Source organism: Felis catus, chromosome A1, assembly GCF_018350175.1.
Source record: "Felis catus isolate Fca126 chromosome A1, F.catus_Fca126_mat1.0, whole genome shotgun sequence".
NCBI classification, from domain to species: domain Eukaryota; kingdom Metazoa; phylum Chordata; class Mammalia; order Carnivora; family Felidae; genus Felis; species Felis catus.
Window position 1 is genome coordinate 137,205,533 of NC_058368.1, and position 23,572 is coordinate 137,229,104.

Consider the following 23,572-nt stretch of genomic DNA (forward strand, 5'->3'; position numbering starts at 1 on the left):
ACTCTGTGAGCTTCTAGAGAGCAGAGATCACGTTCATTCCCTTGGCAATTCCTTGTGATGCCCACTCTTCCTCCAGGAGAAAGAAAGTTTTCAACGAAACCTCTGTATTCCAAAGTCAAGATTAACCTCTTGTCCACCTTCTAAACCAGGGCATAGTTCATTGGCAGGTGAGGGTTCTGAACAGTGTGATCTCCATGTCATGTACATATATGATTGTCAATATAAAATGAAAATACACTGCAAATTAAAAGTTAATGCAACCTCTCCAGAAGGTATCAGAATTACTATTATTTCTTTACTATTATTACTCTTTATTTCTTTACTTTAAAAGTTCAACCTTTTAGGAAGGGCTTTAGAGTTAACAAAACATATATAATATTCCCAAGTGTATAAATTCAAAATGCTTACTTTTCTTGAAATGGGAAAAAAAGCGCAAATGTAACTTTTTATAGGTTTAAGTTCTGTTAAACACATGCAAAGGAATATGTTCAGATGAATTTCAAATATGTGTTTATCAATGGCTATGTCTCCTTCGCCAACATTCCTTAATAAAGAGGTTTTAAGGCAGCTGCCTGCATATGCAAGAGTAAATTCATATCCTGATCTTCCAGGAACATAATGCAATCATAGTTTGCAAATGCAAATTTAGGGGAGACACTAGATGCAGTAAATAGAGATTTACGAGGTTGTCTCATTAATATTTCTTGGTAGCAGGTATTACACAAAAGGAGTGAAATGAAATCTTCTATAGCATTTGAGCACCCTACTCATAATGAGATATGTAAATGTTGCAAATCAGGAAGAATATAATAATGTTTTACATACCAATAGGGTAAGTTCAGTCCCGTTTATTATACATTTGGTTATGTTTCTTCATGAGTGCTGCATTCGTGCCAATCACCATTTTTCAGGACTTAAAATGGGAGCATACTTTGATGTTTCCTTTCCTGGCTTAATGTTTTCACAGGGCCAGTTGAGTAAACACCTGCAGGAAAGACGCATATGCTTTAGGCAGAGCAGGAATCGTGTATTTTTATCAAAGCTCTAGACCCCTTTTGTTTGCGTAGCCAAAAGAAAACAAGTATCTCTATGTACTAAAGACACACTGGGGTGTAAAACCCAGAAGAGTTGGCTTTCTTTTCTTTTAAAGGATCTTATGTTTTGCAATATGTATGTGTGTATGATGAGCCTGGTTTCAAAAAGCAAAACACCCCACCAGGACCAAACTAGACCATTTGCTTAGAGAATAACACAAATGCACATAAAATTCAACTTTCTATACTTTTCTTGGTAGAACAATCATTATGATCCCAAGGACATTGGTGATTTCTTTAAAATACGCTTACCCTAGGCTTTCAACAATAGCCAAATCATGGAAAAAGCCTAACTGTCCATCGTCTGATGAATGGTTAAAGAAGATGTGGTTTATATATACAACGGAATGCTACCTGGCTATGAGAAAGAATGAAATCCTGCCATTTACAGCAATGTGGATGGAACTGGAAGGGATTATGCTGAGTGAAGTAAGTCAGTCAGAGAAGGACAGATATCATATGTTTCAGTCATATGTGGATCTTGAGAAACTTAACAGAGGACCATGGGGGAAGGAAGGGGGGAAAAATAGAGACAAACAGAGAAGGAGGGAGGCAAACCACAAGAGGCTCTTAAATGCTGAGAACAAACTGAAAGTGGATGGGGGCGTGGGGGAGAGGGAAAATGGGTGATGGGCACGGAGGAGGGCCCTTGTTGGGATGAGTACTGGGTGTTGTATATAAGCCAATTTGACAATAAATTATATTAAAAATAAAATAAAGTAAAATATGCTTACCCTGGATACTTCAGGGCATGTGTGCCCGAACAAAATGTTCATCTCTAGGGCTTTACTTGTCATTTCTCTCATATCTTTCAGGACAAGTCCTAACTGGTATAAAGATTTCATCAGATCCTAAAAATTAGCTAACTCAACTTGGATGGACAATTCAGAAGGATCAAAATTGAAAGTAAGATCCTTATTTGTATAATTACTTATGTGGTGGAATAACTTGACTGAGAAATTATGCTGGGCCATCATTGCTTAGGAATAGGCTTGAGAAGAAAGTGAATGGAGTTAGGCCCTCCCTTCTAAAGACAGTAAGGACTTCCCTCTCTCCAGGGCACAGTACAGATCCTTTGGATTTAGTGTACCATGCATTAAATTCTACATCTCAAAAGATGTAGCACTAGATCACCTGAGGCAGGGAGGGATGAAAGGAGCAGGTGAGGAAGGGTAGAGAGGTAGTCAGTCTGGGAGGGTTAGGCATGGATGCCTCTTCCACACAGCCTTTCCAAGATGGTGAGATCTCCAATGAAAAGCCTGTATGGAGCCACATACTGAACACCATACATCCTGGTCTTGTGGTCCTCAATTAAGACACTACAGGCCAAGCTTGAGCCAGCTGGGCCAGACCATGGCTGTCAGGGAATTTTTAGTGACTATTGGAGACTTCCAATGTGAAAGCCTCTGCAAAGTGGGAAAGGTAGGTCCACTGGCTTGGGATATCAACCTTGAATTCTTTTATCTTACTCATACCGGCACTATGGCTCTTGTCATATCATTCCTAACCAATAAGATATCTTAAATACAACTAATATTGCTCATTGAAAATTATTTCTGATATTTCTTTGGATACCATACCAATTTCAAGATGTTGACTCAGATTAACTTACTCACACCTCCTCAAACTTAAATATTTCCAAGTAAAGTAGCATAAATCCAACAGAACATTGTGGCTTCAAGAGAGTGGGTGCCAAGAGCAGCAGCATCTCCTACCTTTAACTTGACACCACAGGTTTGGACAGCGATCATCAATGGACTGAGGACCAGAGGCCTTTCCCCAGGTTTCCTTGATTTCTCAAATCCCCCAATTTCATTATCCTCTGGATTTTGCAAGCCCCAGGGAAGGGAGACAGACTACTCAGAAATTACATTTATATTCCTTGACCCAAAAGATTATGAGTCCAAGCTAAAATTAATTTGATTTTTTTTAAAGTGATGTGGCATTTCTCATGCTCAACTGTTAGGACCAAACTTCAATCTATTTGTCATTTCTCTCATATCTTTCCTACATTGGTTTAATATCTATCTCCCTCACTAGATTGTAAAGTTCTTAAGGGCTAGGACCAAATCGGTCTTGTTCACCACTGTATTCCACACCACATTATATACACTCAGATATTTATGGAAAGAAGGGAACAGAGGAGGACATAGGTGAAGGGAAAGGGGCAAAAGAGAGCGGGTGGAAGGAATAGTGTTAGAATAGAAATGCTATAACTAAGCCCTCCCCGCATGTGTGCCTCGCTGTCCACTCTGAGGATTTCAACTCCAGGGCTCAATGCAGTCTTTCTTCAATATGTCATAAGCCCAGTGACATCTCCAAGACTAGACAAGGCACCAGAATGGAGTGACTACACAATAGTCCTGTCTTCTCAAGCTAAAATAAATTTCTATGTTTAAAAATACTCAGAAGGACAAATAGTGTGCTGAACCATAAATCAAGAGCTGACAGGCACAGGTGCCAGGCTCATGAAGGAATCCACGCTCTGTATCAAATGTCCAGACTAGAAAGAGGTTGCAAGATCTCCTAGAGCAACTCTGTCCCTTACAGATGAGAAAAACTGAGGTGCAGGGAGGCTGACAAGACTCTATAGGCACAGCCAGGATGACAACTGATGATTTTTAATGTATAATCTCATTTCTTTGAACTACTCCATGCTCTGCTCACCATATGAAGTCCTTGGGATGGGTTTCTTCAGAAGAATGGGAGAAAAGAAAAGTTTAGGAGATAGAAGACTTCGACATCTAAGGTAGCACATACAATGGAATATAAAAGCTGACTGAGTGTGGCAGAGTGGAGGTCCTGAAATCCCTGCTTCATAACATCTAATGCTCAATAAAATATAGCTTAATTATAGATAGATGATGGAGAGATAGATACTTTTAACTGAGTGTCCGAGGCCGCCAAAAGCTAAGAGCATAGTCTGCTGAGGTCTGGAACAAGAGTCTAGGAAGGTAAGTGAGCTTGGAAGCCACTGGTCTGTAGTCTGTGGGGCGTTTATGGTGGGGGAGCCTCTGGGTGAGTGGTGAGAGGGGTAGATGGAAACTTGGCATACTTCCCACTCAATTTTGCTGTGAACCTAAAATTTCTCTAAAAGAATCAAGTCCACTAATTTTAAAAAAATGTTTATTTATTTACTTATTTTTGAGAGATAGAGAGAGAGCATGGAAAGGGCCAGAGGGAGAGGGAAAGAGAGAATCCCGAGCAGGCTCTGCACCATCGGCGTGGAGCCCGATGTGGGGCTTGAACTCACAAACCGTGAGATCATGACCTGAACCAAAGTCAGACACTTAACCAACTGAGCCACCCAGGCACCCCCCAACACTAATTTTTTTTTAAAGAGAAATTATGAAAAAAACTGAGTGGATGAATTAAACAGCAGATTAAACATAGATGAAGAGAGAATTAAGCAATCACATACAATGTAACATAAAGAGACCAAAAATACACACACACACACACACACACACACATACACACACACACTTCACATGTAGAGATAAAATTCAGATTTACAGATAGGAAAGACCAACATATGTTTACTTGGAGTTCCACAGGAACAGAGGAGATTATAGAAAGAATAAAGGAGGGGCAACATTTGAAGAGAATATTCTGTGCATTCTCAAATCAAGAAGCACTGTGAATTCCAAAAAGGATAAATAAATGTGAAGACACACCTAAACACATCATAGTAAAATACAGGGGGGGTGGCAGGGAGGAACCTAGGATAGAGAGGCTATTTTAAAAGCAAGGAGGGGGGTGCCTGGGTGGCTTGGTCGGTTAAGCGTCCAACTTCGGCTCAGGTTGTGATCTCACGGTCCGTGAGTTCGAGCCCCGCGTCGGGCTCTGTGCTGACTGCTCAGAGCCTGGAGCCTGTTTCGGATTCTGTGTCTCCCTCTCTCTGACCCTCCCCTGTTCATGCTCTGTCTCTCTGTCTCAAAAATAAATGAACGTTAAAAAATAAAAAAATAATAAAATAAAAGCAAGGAGGAACAAAAAAAAAATTATCTCCAAAGGAGAGGCAAGTGGACTCAAAGCTGACTTTTCAACACCAGCGGTGAACTAAATTCTTGAGTGTGCTCAGAAAAAATAAGTAAAAGTGAACCTAGAAGTTCATACTCCAAAAAACTGCCATTGAAGAAAAAAAGGTGAAATAAAAATACTCTCAGAAGAACAAAACCTCAAATTCCCCATAAATGATTTCTAAAGTATGTACTTTAAGAAGAAAAACTTTAAGAAGGCAGTCTGAGATACAAGAAGAAATGTTGGTAAAAATAAACCCTATGATCATGATATAGGCAACCCTAAACAAACTTTGACAAATTAAAACAATTATCAATAATACTGTGTAATTTTTAGTCTAAAAAAGATGAAGTTAAAATATCAGAATCAAAAAATGCTTGAATTCAGAAAGCAAGGATTGTGGTTTTCAAAATCTTAAGGTTCTTGTATTTTTCTGGGAGAGGAAAAGCATGTCCAGTAACACACAGATTATTTTATTAAAATTTCAAGGGTAAATATAAAATTACAGAGGCTCACCATAGCCAGAGTTGTTCCTTAAAAGCCTTAAGCAAGAAGTTATCAAAAAATAAAAATAAAAGCAATATTAGGAATGAAGCCAGATATAAATTCAGATAAGGAAAAATTTTAAAAGAAAGAATAGTAACACTGTTGGGTTGCCTGGGTGGCTCAGTCTGTTAAGCGTCCAGCTCTTGATTTCAGCTCAGGTCATGATTTCACAGTTGGTGAATTCAAACCCCCAGATGGGCTCTGCACTGACAACATGAAGCCTGCTTGGGATTCTGTCTCTCCCTCTCTCTCTGCCCCTCCCCCGTCCACACACACTCTTGCATATGCGTGCGATTTCCCACTCTCTCCCAAAATAAATAAATAGATAGATACATAGATACATAGATACATAGATAAATAAAATTTGAAAACAGTCAAAATGAAAAACTGTCTAGAAAAATATATTGCCAAAATAGAAAACCTTGATTAAAGAAGACAAAGCAATAATTAAAATCTTCCCCCAAAGAAAATATTAGACACATAGGATATTTTCAAATATTCTAGAATCAAATCTTTCTAATTTTATGCATAATTTTTCATAGTGTGGTGGGGTGGGGGAATGGAAACAGTTATCAAGTTTTTCTAAAAAGGTAGTATAGCCTTAATACAAAATTTAGATAAGCCTGGTTTAAGGAAGGAAAATTATAGGTCAATAGTATTTATAAATATATATGCACAAATCCTCAACAAAATATTAACAAACCAAATTGGTTTTTCCTAGGAATGCAAAAATATTTTAACACTTGAAAATTTACCATGTTAACAAATTAAAGTAGAAAAACTGTACAAGAATCACAACAGATATAGAAAAGTATTTGACAAAAAATATTCCTTTTATTCTCACAAAAAAACTTTTTAAGCAAATTTGGAATAGAAAATAAATTCTCTAATAAATGATAACTCTAAAAAGTCTACAGCAAACATTGTACTCCACAGTGAACAGTTCCCTTCTAGAGGCATCTTCCTAATGATCAGGAATAAGACAATAAAACATTCCTGAATATTCCTGATTCCTTTGTTATCAAGAATAAGAAAAATATCTGCTGTTTCACTACTTCTCTTCTATATTGTCCTGATTTATGTAGCAAGACGAGATAAAGAAATATAAAGTATAAGAATTGGATAGGAAAAAACAAAACTGCATTATTTGCCAATATTATGGTATCCTACATGGGAAAAACTATACCAAATTTTAGAATCAAGAGAGTTTTGCAAGGAAGTTGTATAAAAGATCAACATACAAAAATAATTGCACTTTTATATATTAATAATAAGCATTTACAAAATGGAAATTGTGTAAAGTTGTCCTTGTTCATTTTACTATTCTACTTTTGTATTCATTTTAAACTTTTGAAAATAAGGGAGAAATAGTGAGAAAATAATCAAAACACAGATGTAATATTGATGGTGGCCACAAAAACAAGAAGATTCCTAGGAATAAATCTAACAAAAGGAGAACGTAACCTTAATAAAGGAAATTACAAAACTTTACTTTGAAAGTCATTACAGAATACCAAAATAAAACAGAAAGTCATGTTCATGGATATGGAGACTCAGTATCATAAAGATGTCAGTTATCCTTCAATTGGTCGAATTGGTTACCAACCAGAATAATAACCCAAACCCTGGATACAGGAAAGTAATGAAGACCAGCTCATTGCACAGAAGACAAGGATCACATCTATGACCTCCCTATCCTCTAGGCAAAATTCATCACATCTCTCTGTGTGCAGTCATTGTGCATGCTTCTATTATGGCAGTGGTAACCATTCTTTCTTGCCTAAAGGCCCAGCCACAACTTTTAGTGAAGGATCTCTCAACCCTGGTGCCATTGACATTTTGAGCCAGATAATTATTTGTTGTCAGCGCTGTCCTGTGCATGGTAGGATGTTTAGCAGCATCCCTGGCCTCTACTCACTAGATTTCTAGTAGCATCCACACACACATGCCAGTTGCGGCCATCATAAATGTCTCCAGACTTTGCCAAATATCCCCTGCAGGGCAAAATCACCCTCTACAGGTTTAGCATACAATGTGACAATGGACTACATTTCCTATGGATTTTTCTTCTTTTTTCACCTGCATTTCCACTGTACTTTTATCAGTGAGTCACCAAATGAGACATCTCAGATGCAGAGAATTAGGAATTAGCAATGTGGAAAGCCAGAACACAAAAGAGGACTATCTTTTAAAACTATAAGGAGAAATGATCTCCAACTGTGGCTAGATTGCTACTTACTGTTCATAATATTCTTGTTTTTCTTCTTCCTGAACATGCAAGTATACTACATTTCTTAGTCTTTCATTTAGACAGTCCATGTGACTAAGTTTTGACCACTGATATGTGGGTGAGAGTGAAAGCTACTTCCAGGCCAGACTTATAAAACCTTTCAGAAGATCCTCCACGTTCTTTTCCCTTTTCACCTGGAGGAATGCAGAAGACCTAGGCAAGGACACCAAGCCCCTGTTGGAGCCTCCAGATGGAAGAAACCTGGGTCTCTAAAACCTATAGAAAACTATCTCCTAAATAACTGCATTTCACAATGAATAGAGCAAAATTTTTTGTGTGTTAATCTACTGACACCTGAGGGTTGTTTGGTACAACAGCCTATTCTAACACAGCACCTTGGAATTCTGTACCCATACAAACCATCAATTAAATCAGCAAATATGAAGGCACGGAAAGCAAGTAAATTTCAAAAATTTTATCTTCTCTGAATCCTTTCCCAGAAAAGCAAGTAGAGGATATATTCCATCAAAACAAAAAAGTTGTAGACTCCAGACAGCTAGCGGTCTGATATAGGAGTCAAATGAAGAAAATTCACTGGTTGGTGGTGAAAAGCCTGGGTAAGACAGTTGGGTGGCAGGCTAAGAGAGCAACCAAAAAAGAGAGCAGGAGGACAGGGGCTTCTGAGAGGACCATCAAAAAATGGAATTAGTAAGTGATCTGGAGTCTTTGTCTTATACTGGTATGTTTTGTACAGTTCTACCACAGAGTCTGGAGCTCTATTAGTGATAAAACACAAAAGCTGAGACAATCAACTCCAAGGAAAACAAAAAGCTGAACAAGAAAGGAAATATAATCGTGATACACTTTGACATTTAGCTATTACAGTGTTTACGTAGTCATAGCGATGTATATACTGAACACTGACTTAACACCCCAGTTATTCCACCTCTATATTGGGAGAGTGGGAGGAGGAGGACTTTTCAGAGGCGCATGAGAGTGTAGTGGAGGGAATTTCATAAGAAAAGTAAGTTCTTGTCTGCCATAGTAGCAAGTCCATGGGTAATGTCTACGATAGAAAAATCAAGAAATAGCAGTATAAGCATATTATTTAGAAATATTGAGGCAAATTGCTCCCTCCTGCCAAAAAAAAATAACAACTAAAAGGAACAGAAATGGTTGCTTATTGGGAGAGGACTCAAGGGCAGAAAGGTTGGGAAAGGGCTGGTATTCATTGTTATTAGCCACTTAGTATTATTTCATTTTTATTTTATTTTATTTTACTTTATTTTAATGTTTATTTTTGAGAGACAGAGACAGAGCACAAGCAGGGGAGGGGGAGAGGGATGGGGACACAGAATCCGAAGCAGGTTCCTGGCTCTGAGCTGTCAGCACAGAGCCCGATGTGGGGCTTGAACCCATGAACTGTGGGATCATGACCTGAGCCAAAGTTGGACGCTTAACTAACTGAGCCACCAAAGTGTTCCAGTATTATTTGACTCATAAATGACATATGTCAAAATTACTTTGTTTAAAAATTAGATTTAGGGACAGCTGAGTGGCTTAGTTGGTTAAGTACCCAACTCTTGATTTCAGTTCAGGTCATGATCTCAGTTATGAGATCAAACCCTGCGTCAGGCTCTGCTGGGCATCAGGCCTGCCTAAGATTCTCTCTCTCTCTCTCTCTCTCTCTCTCTCTCTCTCTCTCTGCCCCTCTCCCCACCTCTCTCTCAAAAAAAAAAAAAAAAAGGAAATAAAAATGATAATTAGATTTAATATTTAGGAGATGAAAGAAGAAAGAAAGAAAAAGAATGAAAGAGAAAAAGGGAGGGAGGGAGGAAAGAGAGAAAGAAACTGGGATAATTTGTAATAGGAAATAGTCAATAATGATACAAATAATTATTTACTTTCAAAGAAAAATAAAATAAAATACAATTTGTTTTCATTAAAACTAGAAAAGGTTAAAAAAGAAATAAAGTTATTCCAAGTTGGGGATGGGAAAACACCCTCCCTGCCATATGAGCTTGCCTAGCCTCTCAGGCGGCCAATCTGGCTTCATACACCCTCCCACTCTGCCAAGCCCATTCCAAACGTGCAATGTAGCTATTGCTTATAATCCATGACTCTCTTTCCAGCTAGGCTTAAACTAGAGCTTCAGAATCTTTTTCAGTACTACCCTCAAGACAGTCATAACCAAGGGATCAGAATTAACACATACGATCAAATGAAACTATTTGCCATCCTGGGATAAAAATACAAAAATAATACTGTCTTAGCCAAAATTCTCTAATAGAACTCAAAGCTAAAGCTTTTGAGCTAATGCTTTGTTGGAGGTACAGTCTTAGTAAAGCATTAATGAAGGAAAAAGGGAAGTCAGTCAGGGAAGGAGGGACAGCAAATACACTGTGGTGTGTTATCAAGCAATATAGCTGTTTGCTCTAAACAAAACCTCTGGCCAGAGAAGTGACATGTAACACTGCTCCTCAGAACAGTCCGTTGAGTGGAGGAAGGATGGGCAACTTTTCTGCTCATCCCTTCTTATCTTCCTTTCACTGGTCAGAGTCTACTCCACAGGGCATTAGCCCTCACCTCCTTTCTCAATTGTATTACTTGACCTCTCCAGACAGCCCTGGGAGTGCAATGGCCTCTGGAGGGTCCAGTCCAGCCAGACGCCAGGAACAGCATCCTTCCTTCTAGGTGGCAGGGGCAGTGGTGGCTCTGACACTTGCCAGGGCAGCTCCATCAGGGGAGCAAGGCAACCAGGGTCAAAAAGACTCAGGTGGTACATAAACCAAGTTTGATACAAGTATGATCCCATTTTTGCAAAAATATTTAAAATCTATATAATAGAGGTATTTACACATGTATATTTGCATAGGAAAGACTGGAGGAATATGCACAAAAACATTTATGGAGGTTACATTTAAGTGATTTTTGCTTATCTATATTTTTTAGATTTGCTAAAATAAACTTTTATTTCCTGTACAAAATAAAGAAGGGGAGATAAATCCTGGTATTAAAAATCATATTTTAAAGTATAATATCATCTAATAAATCACGAAAAATTTAAAATATGATACTCATTAACAAAATTTGAAAGTAAAAATGACCTTTAAGGAATTTTTGTAATAAACAACAGAAGGTTTATATGGCCAAATATGTATTGAATAATGAATACCAGAAAAATAGGCACATGGAATAAATAGGAAATCCATAAAAGAAAATATGTATATGTATGAAATAATTATTACAATTAGAATCACAAAAGACAAATTTTTAACCCATCAAATTGACAAATATTTAAATGTTAATACCCAGTGTTGGCAAGGGTACAGGGGAAAACTCTTCATGCATTGATGGTAGGTACATAAACTTTGTATCCTCTGGAGAACAATTTCAGAATGCATAGTGTTATAAATTAAATTGTGTTTCCACCTCTCCCCCCGCCACAAAAAAATCCATATGTGAAGTCCTCACCCCCAACTTGACTATATTTAGAGATAGAGCCTTTAAGCAGATAATTAAGATTAAATGAGGACATAAGGGTGGGACCCTAATCCAATGGGATTAGTGTCCTTATAAGAAGAAAAAAGAACTGAACTCACTCTCTGTGTGTGAGGAGAGGAAGATCCATGTGAGGACATAACAAGATGGTGGCCATTTGCAAGCTAGGAAGAGACACCTCACCAGAAACCTTGATCTTTATCAGTTAAGCTGAGAAGGTCCAGAAATGTGAAATGAGTTTCTCAATGTCACATAGCTAATTGCTGTTATATGCTGTTATAAGACTGAGAGTTACTTATGCATAAAGAAATAAGATCATCATAAAGAATGGAGAGTCAAGACATGTGTGGCAAGTAAAAGAGACTGAGAAGACAATGACAAGAATAGCTAATGCTAGAGAAGAAGTTGTAGGAAAATAAATTCCCATCATTAAAGCCTGTGTTAGCAGATACGACTTTGGACAAGTTCCTAATTGCTTAGTTTCTCAGCTTCTCCATCCATACAAAGGGCATGATACTATCTACCTCACAGGACTACAATGAAGATTAAGTCAGATAATGAGGTTATTGTAATTGAGGGCTACTCTAAGTCGTAGGCGCAGAGTGGGTACTTAGGATTCAGAGTCAAAGGATTTCAGACCAGGTCCAGCCTGCTCAGTTGTGTGTCCTGTGTGGTCAGTTGTGCAAGTCATTTTACCTCTTCCATCTTCAGTTCTTCATCTTTTTTTAATTTTGTTAACATTTATTTATTTTTGACAGAGAGAGAGAGAGAGAGAGAGCGCGCGCATGCACAAGTGGGGGAGGGGCAGAGAGAGAGGGTGACACAGAATCCAAAGCAGGCTCCAGGTTCTGAGCTGTCAGCCCAGAGCCTGATGCGGGGCATGAACTCACAAACCATGAGATCATGACCTGAGTTGAAGTCGGACGCTCAACCAACTGAGCCACCCAGGTGCCCCCAGTTCTTCATCTTTAATGAGAGTTCTGACTAGCTCGAAGGGTCCTTGTGACCAAACCTCATAGGCAGGAAATCTGCATCACATCAATAATGGGCGGTGTTGTGACTTTAAGTAGTATGAAGAGAACATAATAAACTGCATAGTGATGCCCTGATCCTCTGGAGATAAGCAGTCATTGCCAGCCTTCCTTGTTAGAGGAGATTTTCACATTAAACAATGCCATTGCCCACGTGATAATTTCACAACAACTGATTACAAACATACATCATGACAAAAGCTTCTAAGCATTCAGTATTGCTCTTTAATTAATTCTTATTTTAATTAAACCAATAGCAACCTCATTTACTTGAAAAATAGTAGCACTTACATGGGAGACACTTCCTTTACCTCACTTGCGGGCCATGCTTGGTGTCCCTTATCCTCTCGCAGACCCCTCTAGACTACTCAAAGACCCTCGACTTAAGAACCACTCAGAGAGCAATTTGGGAACGACTAAAAAGAGGATGTCTTCTCAAGGCTTTACCAGGAAGAAAGATCTTTTCTTTCAGTGTCTGTCTCCAGTTTGAAACTGAGCCAAAAAGTGCAGTTTACTTGTAGCCTCTGGGAAGACTTCTCCTGGTTGGAGTGTCAGACAGCGTTTAGACACCTGTGTAGCCCCTGGGCATCCGTGGGGACTGCCTTTGACGTGAGTAATTCACCCTAGATCCAAGAGGCATCGCCCTCATAGAGCCAAAAGCATGAAAAGGTGACAGATTCAATGGTTTCCTCCTTGGATAATCTTCACGGTCAAAGAGACATTACCCTTGATTCCGTGAAAGGCTCATCCCTTGAGCTGAAATCCTATTGTTCACTGTGGTTTTGCTACTGAAAACACTGGAGCCTGTGCTTGAAATGTGTAGTTTCCAGTCACTGTCTCTTAGTCTCTATTTCCTCAGCAAAAAAATGAGTGAAAATAATGCCAAATTCAATGAGTTGTTAATAAGATAATTATTAACAACTTGGAATTTGATAAATTCCAAAGCACTATGGAAATGTTAATTATTGTTACCAGTAGTATCGTGTAATTTTTCAAGTTAAAAAATACTTGTTTGTCTCTCTGTGGAAATCTGGCAACCCAGATAGAAAGTTTTTTAACAGCGTACAAAAATGACCAATTTAATCCCTAGGAAAATCTATCCCCGATCATCAGCCTGTCAAAGGTGCCTTCTGTGCCTAAGAATGATCTATAGAAGCCCGAAGGTTGATTATAAAATCTCAAGTGTCTGCTTGCCTCGAGCCATTTTAGATGAGCTATTCAAAACGCATCCAAGTAATCAGTTTGCTCTGATAGACAGGAATAACAAGGAGAAGGGCTTGATTTCCCCTGCTGAAGACGAGACACGTCCATTGTTGTCTACCTTTCCATAGATCACATATTCAGCTCTTTGTTCTTACTTAACAATATGGCTTGAGGCTTAAAATCTGTGTTCAAATTTATATGCTAGGGAGGACCACGTTAGTTACTTTACAAAGAATTCCAAAAACTCACAGGCAGAAATGAAACCAACCAACTCCGTTGGTATGCAGTGTTTTCTACAAATTAAGGGCATATTTGGAGTTTTGGAAGCGAATTATTATTTTATATGTGTATGTGATAGTAAGGTCATGAAAGTAGAATCTTACTAAATGCATCATCAAATATTTACTCTGGTCTTGTCTGTTCTGTCTTAATGAGAGAATACTTCCCATACAAGTTATTAATATCCAATTAAAATCCCAAAATCTTGTTAACTGGATCTTGGGTGCACTGCTCATGTCCTAGTAGTCACGAGTCATCACAGTGCACTGACAGAGCACAGAATTCAGACCCGGACTGACTGCATGTTATGTCAACTTGAGGAAGTCTATGTCATTTCTTGAGTCTCCATTTTTTCATCTATAAAATATGAGTAAAAATGCTTCCTAAGAGAATGAAATGAGAAAATGGAGGTGAAAATATTGGCATCATTATATAAATGTTAGTGATTGTTGTTGCTATTATTGGCAAGCCATAAGGACAAGAACTGTTGGCCCAATTATTCTTGGTGGCCCAAATGCAGTGATTGATACTGAGATTATTGCCACTGCCCTTACCACCTCAGACGAGTATGAAGAACCTTAGGGAAAAGATGGGTGTATTCTGAAATATTTACAGAGGAAACTATGTAATTCCTGGGATTTGCTTCACAAATGAAAAAGCAAGTTGTAAAACAATACAAGCTATATGCTTCCTCAGAGATAGACATAAACATAAAAACAGACATGAATATAGATACATAGACCACAGAGAAATTGATGCAGAGATGATTGTAGGTATAATGTCTCACAATACACAGGGATTATATGTAGGTATAATAAGAGGAGAGTTCTCTCCTTTGTGACATGCCTATATTTTCCAACTCCTTTGTAATGAATGAACATTTTTATTTCTACAATTTTTAAATAGGTATTTTTTTCATTGTTTAGTTTCTTTTTCAAAAAGATATTAGAAAAAAAAGTTTAAGTTACAATATTCATGATAAGAATGCAAAGCACTAACTCCACTCTGTCGTAAAACTAACAAGACCTCCTGGTAATTTTAGCTTTGAACAGGCTAGTCCCTCCACTTGGACCATTCTCCCAGCTTCACAATCAATCCTGTTTTGCCTTCACGTGAATATCTAAATGCATCTCCTCAGAAATCTCCTAGCTGGTCTCTCAAGTGAACCTCATTGACTTTACTCATAGTGCCTGATATAACTTTATAATTATATATTCTTTTGTTTGTTTCCTTGTTTATTGGTAGTCTCACCTGTGAGACTCAAAGTGCCAAGACACAGAGACTATGGTTGTTTTCTTCATCACTGTGTACCCAGTGCCTAGCGTAGAGCCTGGTGCATAAATATGTATTGAATGAATGAATGAATGAATGAATGAGCGAGCCAACCAGGATCCATGCAGGAAGGCAGATGTCTTCACCCAGATAGACCCAGTTGCATCAGACTCTTAAGGTGACCGCAGGGGTTAAGTCAACAGGCATCAAAGGGCTGGCATATCAATAAATATTTGCCTGCTGTACTAGAAATGAAAATTGAAGTGGTCATGAATGACTTCTATTTAAACTCAAAGAACTCCTCAGGGCAAGGCTTACTTGAAAATTCTGGAGCTAAAACAGACCTTTAAAACCAAACTCTCTCCTGCAGACAGAGAAACTGAAACCAGAGAAATCTCATAGCCAGGATCTCTGGTCCTGGTCCCAGGTCCCACCTGCCAGGCCAGCAACCTGTCCCAGCTGCCCCTTGCTGACCCCAGTGTGATGGCAATATAACCCAGGCACTCACAGACTGAGAGCCTCAGAGGTTCTTCTTGGCATGTGCTAGCACAAGGAGTCTGAAAGTAAATGAATAGACTTCCTTTTCCAATGCCCTTTTTTATACGTTGTTTATTACCCAAAATACAGATTCATATCTAGTTTGACACCACCATTCTTTTTATTGTAGAGCTGCCTCAGATCCCAAACCAATACAAAGCTCACTTTCTCCCCAGACTTTTCTACCACACGAACTCGCTAGTGTCTCTCAGAGCCACGTCTGGGTTTAATCATTATTTGGCTTCTCTTGGCACTTAGTAATATATTTAAATACATGTAGTAAGTGCTTACTGTATGCCAGGCACTACTTTAGACCCTTCACGTGTTGTGATCATTCAACACCCACAACCGCCCTATAAGATAGGTGATATTATGTCTATTTGAAATGCGTAAACCGAGACAGAGAGAGCTTTAAATAGCTTGCCTAATCAGCAAGCAGTGAGCTGGAATTGGACCCAGGCAATCTGGCTCCAGAAAACACATTCAGAACTACACATGTTTTTTGGAGGCGGGGGTGGGGGGTGGGGGTGTTGTTTTGTTTATTCCTTGTTTAAATAAAACGTGTTGATTTCTGTGTTGTGCGTTATAGTACAGGGGTACCTGATCCAGGACTGCAGGGAAGAACGTTTTTTCCTCAACATGTGGCTTTTATCTCTAAATGCAAGGCTGTCACTCAACTCATTTCCACTTCCCAATCAGGGAAGGTGGGAGGAGGAAGGGGAAGGCAAACAGCTTCCCTCTCTTCCAGCAACTTCTCATTTTGAAACATTTCGAACCTACAGAACAAAATAGAAAGATTTTTTTAAAAAATGGAGCCAAGAGCCTTTTAGCTAGATTTATTAATTGTGGATATTTTGCCATTGGTTTTTAACTCTATATAAGTAGGATAATGCTGAAAGTTACACAAAGGAGCATGTCTTATCATATAAAAGGAAGGTCAACAAGCCAGTTAGAAACATTCCAATGGAAACGGTTGATTTGATAAGAAATGTTGTGGATGATTTTCCTTTTTATTCCCTTTTTTATTAGAATGCTTGCCCCACAAACAAAAACACAAATAAGAGAGAAGATTTTTTTAAAGAAGAAAAGCATCGAATCCGCAGCAGAACGCTAGCAGCCTAGCCTCTCCAAGTGAAGAATAAGAAGGTAGGTACCTGGTAGTGTGGGAACAGAAAGGGCTTCGGCTCTGGGTACAAACCCCAGCTCCATCACTTGCTGAGCTTTGCAATAAGCAGGCAAGTTATTTAGACTTTCTGAGCCTGTTTCCTCATATATAAACTATGTGAGGATTTAGTACAAATCGGTATTTCCAATGATTCTAGGGTGGAACCCAGCAGTCAGTCTTTTTAACAGATCCAGTGTAGGTGGTCCACAGAACAATATTCTGAGAAACAGTGAGTAGGAAGAGAACTAACTCGGTGTGTTTAATGGAGACCAGTTACAAGAAAGAATCTAGAACGGGGGAAGAGGCCACCCCAACCCTTCACATGGTCTCCTCCTCCACCCCCTCTGCCTGCTCCCTTATCCTCTCCCACGTTTGAGGCTGCACACAATTTTGCCTGTATGGCTCCAGTTTGGGCTTCTCCGGGTAAAGGCCTCCTATACCATCTTCGCCACCACACCTCATCCACGTTTTCCACTGGTGTCCAACAAAAAGCTTCTGCTGCAGACAGCCCAGTGTGCTGGGCACCATTGGGACCCTCCCACCGGGCCTCACCCTCTATCTCCTATTCAGACCTCAGCTTCAGTTTTCTTCTTCCAAGAAACTCCCTACCACAGCCACTCTGAGTTCTCCCCTCTACCTTGCACTTAATTCTACTTTGCTTTATTCTCCACCTAGACCGTTGTTTCATTCTGGGCATCGCTACATGTGCTCTGAGCTCCATCAGAACAGAAGCAGTGATTCTCCTTCCTCTTCTTTCTTTGTGACGCTTAGCACAGTAGTACAGTACACATAGTAGGCACGCAAGTCAGCCTATATTGACTGCCTGATTATTTAGATGACGTACTGAGGAAAATGAGATGGAATAAAGGATGAGCACAAATGTGGAGCCTCTTGTAGTCTGATGAACCCACACAGGGGCCCTTGAGTATGGCTGAACCAGTCTTCAAGGGTGTTTTAAATAATGAGCTATATGTGGCTGAATAAAAGTAGAGTTCAACATAAAATCTGAAATAAATGAAAAGCAATTGGTAAACAGCTGCTGTCACATGCTCTGTTGTGTCTTTGATGAGTTTCAATTAAAAATAGCCCTAATACATCAAAAAAAAAACCATGGTGAATTCCCTTTATTGTCCCTTTAATGTGTTACTAAGGAGTTATTGGTATCATTTCATGGCTCCAGCACAAATGCCTCTAGGATTTATTGCTGGGTTCACATCTCTGCTCTTTTATGGATTTCTTCCAAGAGGGGCTTGAATACGGGGCTCCCATTATATGTCCCTTGTGGTAGGTTGGCTAGAGCAAGCTGCATCAGCAAATGGCAATAAAGCTCACCAAGGCAACAACTGTTCCTCACCAGTGTAGTTTGATTTAGAGCAGAATGTTTCCAGATGGATTCTGATGTAACCCTTTTACTTCCATCTTTCGACAACACTGAAACTGAAAAATCAATTACAGCACCCAAGCACCCAAGTTGCTGAATTTTGCTGAGGGTGGGAGGGGGTGGTAAAAAAATATATATACATACACATATATACACATAGATATATACATATACATTTCCCTGTAGACAAAAGCACATTTTGTAAATAACTAAAAAACAATGGGAGAATGTCCTGGAAGGTGATCGGTGTGTTTAATGGAGACCAATTACAAATAAGTACTATTAGAAAAGACCTTATTTATTTAAGAGCTTAAAAACAACTTTAATCACAAACTCTTAGTTTGTTATGTCAACAGGCTGTCAATAAAAATCTGGTTCCTGGGGTCAGTAGAGTCACTAGTGCATTCATCAGTCCTGCTTCTTTAACCAGAGGCAGAGGCCAAATCTCATTAGCTCGCTCTGTCTCCGGGAGGAGGGAGATCATCTATCAGTTACGTTACTGCGTGACAAACCATACAAAAAAGAGCTTTAAATCTGCTGGCGCTCTAAACCCAGGAAGGAGAGGATAAATGTCCTTGGATATCAGCTCTAACAGAAAGAATCTGCAGAAGGCAACCCGATGATTGCCTGTGGGTGGGTTGGGCTGTGTGGCTGTTTTGTTTTAAATTAGCCAATGATTGCGAACTTCATACAGCAGACCTGACTTGCCCTTTCTGGGTGTTTTCTAATCTCAACCTCCATAGAGGGCTGCAAAACGGTGTTGTGAAATTAGCATGAGTTTAGTGACCCTGTAATTAGATAACTTTCTCCCATGGAAATCCAACTCCTGAATCACTAAACAGATGTGATGGGCTGTTCACTGTGCATCTGGCTATAAAAGAAGGCAACAGATACAATACGTTTCTAATTATGTAAGTGACAGTGCAAGGAAGGACCATGATCAGACTGCCTTCTTCATTTCAATACCCTCAGGTGACTTCCTTTAATAGAAATCAACATGCCGTTTGACCAATATTTTATTCCCACCTTATCCAACCTGTATTGATCTAAACGACTACCAGTCAAAATTGACTACCCCACCTCCCAGATGCTTAGCAAAATCTCAGTTGATTTGATTGTCCACTTCATAGAGTGATGTTTCTCGAATGCATTTACAAATCACCTGGGTATCTGGGTAAAATGTAGATTGTGACTCAGGAGGTCCGGGGTGGAATGTTGAGAGTGCATGTTCTCAGGTGATGCTGATGCTGCCAGTCTGAGAGTCACACACTGGACATAAATCACGTTAATAATATTGTCTAAAATTTCCAACAGGAAATATAAACACAGTTACATAATTTCATGTAATTTGTTTCCTGAAAGATAAGAATATGTTTACAGAGAAGTCAAAATGCGCCTGGGTGTCTCAGTCGGTTAAGTGTCCAACTTCTGCTCAGGTCATGATCTCGCGGTTTGTGGGTTTGGGCCTCGCGTCAGGCTCTGTGCTGACAGCTCAGAACATGGAGCCTGCTTCAGATTCTGTGTCTCCCTTTCTCTCTCTGCCCCTCCCATGCTCATGCTCTGTCTCTCTCTATCTCTCAATAATAAATAAACGTTAAAAAAATTTTTTTAAGAGAAGTCAATATTGGGCATGAATTTTAAAACACAGTTGTAGTCGCCCTAAATGTTATCACCATGGATAAACATCTTTTGAGGCCTCAAAGAGGTCCTTTAAGGTCGATGAATATTGACTTCAGGAAGTGATCCAAAACAGAACACAAACTGATTCATTTAAAGCAAAGCTTGAATTCAATACTTTTCCCCAGCTGCTCTATTGATGACTGCTTGGCTTTTTCTTTGCAGTAAATATACATAAACAAATCGAAATATGCTCTCCTTATTTTTAAAACCTCTTCCTGAGAATAGGATTCAAGTTCATTTGCTTACCTACAGCATCTGTTGTGCAGCATTTGTTTAAATATGACATACTTAAATAAGATTTCAGTTATATAAACTAATTTCCTTTGAAATTGATTAACCTAATACAGATTCAGCTGTGGAGATAAATGTAAGACACCAGAATATTCTAGTTCACCTTTAATCATATTAGGGCCCTGTACTTAATAACTACTTTCTTCTGAGGCGCTCATAACACCTCATATTCATCCTCCCACTAACCTTTTCTGAGCTTGGTAAAAAAAACAAAAAAATGTTTTCTTTTTATAGATTTGGATTTGCAAGGCTAATACCTAAAGTCTATTTAATTTTTGTGTAATTTGAGAAAGTAGAACATAGTAACACCTTGGAGGTGATTCTCTTATTGAGCATAACTCAGTTTTCCAAAAGCATGGTTAATGGATTCTTGGCCCTAGGACAATTTCCTATGCACAAAAAGAACACTGTAATAAAACAGCTAAATATACACACTCCACAGATATTTATTTAACATCTGTACTACTACTATTACTACTAATAATAATAATTAATGCTTATAATAAACTAGGGACAATTCTAAGCACTTCACACATAAATCGTATTCTTTACAACCTACATGTTAAATACTAATATTATCCCCATTTCACAGATAAAGAGAGTGAAGTACTTCGAGACTAAAAATTTACCCAAGGTTACAAAGCTGGTAAGTTGCTGTTACGGTCTCAATGTTTGTATCTTCCCAAAATCTGTATGTTACAATCTTAACCCCCCAAAATTATGGTATTAGGAGGTGGGGCCCCTGGAAGGTGCTTAGGTCATGAGGATAGACTTCATGAATGGGATTAATGTTTTATAAAAGAGACCCCAAGTTTCTGAGAGACACCAGGAAGAGGGATCTCACTAGAACTTGACCATGCTGGCTCCTTGATCTTGGACTTCCAGCCTCCAGAACTGTGAGAAATACATTTCTGTTGTTTAAAACCCGCTCAGGCTGTGGTATTTTGTTATAGCAGCCCAAACACATTAATCTGACTAATCCTGCTCAATCCAGAATTAAAACCTAAACAGCCTAGTTTCTGTGTCCAAGCTCTGTCACCATGCTAGATAATGATCACAACATAAGTGCTTATGGGGATAACAAACATGTGGTATCCACAATACCTTCATCCCACTTCTAACTACCAGTAGTCATTACATTCTATAAATTTAGGTCGCTATTTCCCACAATATAAATACATTGAGGTTTTAAAATTTTGTGTTATTTCAAAAAATCATACTGAGAAAATATGAGATTTTAGTTTTACAGTCATGGGGAGAGGACACCTTTCTCAAGTGTGACAAAAGTCTATAAAACACAAAAACAGATTTCATTGTTTAATATTGCAAAACTTGTGTACACAAGGATACTATAAGCATAATTAAAAGATAAATGGCATTTCCAAATAGTGCAGGTAATGGTGGCCACCTAAATCTGAATCTCTCTACACATACTCCAAAAAACTATACAGGTCAACAAAAAGAAGAAAAAAAGCACATACACAAATCCTGCACTTTCATTGTAACTAGAAAGCCAAAAATACTACAAACTTCAAATGCTCTTTAATGCAGAAAAAACACAGGTTACAGCAGCACTACGCCCGGATCTCCCACCACCAGCCTTTGGAGAGACCTCGGAGTGCATCTTCAGAAACTCTGCATGGAAGAGAAAAGAGGGAAGGAAGCTGTGATAGTTCCCGGAAGGAGAAAGGCCACCGTAAGTGTGAAAATAGTAAAAGAGTTCCGGTAGCTAAGAGCATTGACTACAGGAAAGAAACTGCAGAGTGACCTGAGATTCAAAAAAGCAGTTCTGGAAAGACTGGGGAAGGAAAGGATGGAAAAGTAGAAGGAATCTTCATATACTTCATAGAGAAAGCAAAAAGAAACATCAGAGAAAGATTCAAAGACTCAAGATCCTCCAAGACAAAAGAAAACAAACAAACAAACAAAAGGACACACAGACACTATTTGGGCCAAATACATTTTTTTTCTTATTGAAGTATAGTGAGATTTATTCTGTGCATTGAACAATGTTTGACAATACCCTTGGCCTCCAGGCGTCATTGGTAGACCAACCCCCCTCCTGCCCCCCTGCCCCCCCCCCCCCGCCAATTATGACAACCAAAAATGTCTCCAGTCTTTGGCAAATGTCCTCTGGAGGCAAAACCACTGACATAGAGCAATGATTTATTGCATTGCTGATTGGTTTGTTTGTTGTTTGAAGACTCATCTTTTTTTTTTAAGATTGATTGATTGATTGATTGATTGATTTAGAGAGAGTGCATGCTTGCATAAGCAGGGGAGAGGCAGATAGGAAGAGAGAGAATCCTAAGCAGTCTCCACACTGTCAATGTGGAGCCCGATGCAGGCAGTCCATAAGATCATGACCTGAGTCGAAATAAAGAGTCAGACATTTAACCAACTGAGCCACCCAGGCACCTCTGAAGACTCATCTTTATTATTTTTTTTTTACTCTTAATATTTATTTTTTAAAATTACATCCAAGTTAGTGAGTATATAGTGCAATAATGATTTCAGTAGAATCCAGTGATTCATCCTATTATTTTTTAAGTTTATTTATTTACTTTGAGACAGAGTGAGTGAGCAGGGGAGGGGCAAGAGAGAGGGAGAGAGAAGATCCCAAGAAGGCTCTGCACTGGCAGCTCAGAGCCCGATGCAGGGCTCTGACTCACAAACCGTGAGATCTTGACCTGAGACAAAATCAAGAGTCAGACGTTTAACTGAATGAGCCACCCAGGTGCCCCTTGAAGACTCATCTTTAAATGTTTGCCTTTTTGTGGTAAGTCGTTGAGAGAAAAAAAAATAAAGAAAATCAGAGGAAGGAAAAGAAGTTCTATTCTCTCATTCATTTACTCTTTCAACACATACCTATGGAATGCCTACTAAGTAATCTGCATTGTGCAAAAGATGAATAAGACATAGTCACAATCCAAATTTTCCTTTCCATATTATTTCATTTAATAATATCATGGCTTGATTAACTTCTGTATGGCTTTGTTCCTTCTATCGTATCTTCTTCCTTCTATAGGCAGACTAGACTATGAATATTCTTCTCATGACAATGGCAAGGGCTCAAGAAAGTGGAATCACATGAGCCCTGGGCTCAGAACTGAAACACCATCACTTCTACCCTGTTTGCTTCGGTCAAACACAATATCACGAAGGGGGTTAAGGAGAACTACAAATTCACACAGCAAAGGACATGGACACAGAGTTGAAGAATTAGGGCCTATGCTGCAATTTGCCACAGTGGAGAAAAAAAAAAAACTTAAATCTAGTTTTATTATCTCAAAGTTAAGATTTCTTTGTTTTTAAGTTCTTATTTTATTCATTCATTCA

At 38.9% G+C, this 23,572-nt stretch overlaps 1 long non-coding RNA gene across 2 annotated transcripts; it reads left to right on the forward strand.

The window, feature by feature from the left end:
- Positions 1–1,909: 1,909 nt before the first annotated feature.
- On the forward strand, positions 1,910–22,255 carry LOC109501734. Of its 2 annotated transcripts, XR_006600789.1 has the most exons (4): positions 1,910–2,000; positions 16,746–16,862; positions 20,826–20,879; positions 21,785–22,255. It is a non-coding gene; the product is annotated as an uncharacterized LOC109501734 (long non-coding RNA). The 2 variants fall into 2 exon arrangements; XR_002159996.3 differs by lacking the exon at positions 1,910–2,000 and having other exon boundaries at positions 16,318–16,862.
- The last annotated feature ends 1,317 nt before the right edge of the window (positions 22,256–23,572 follow it).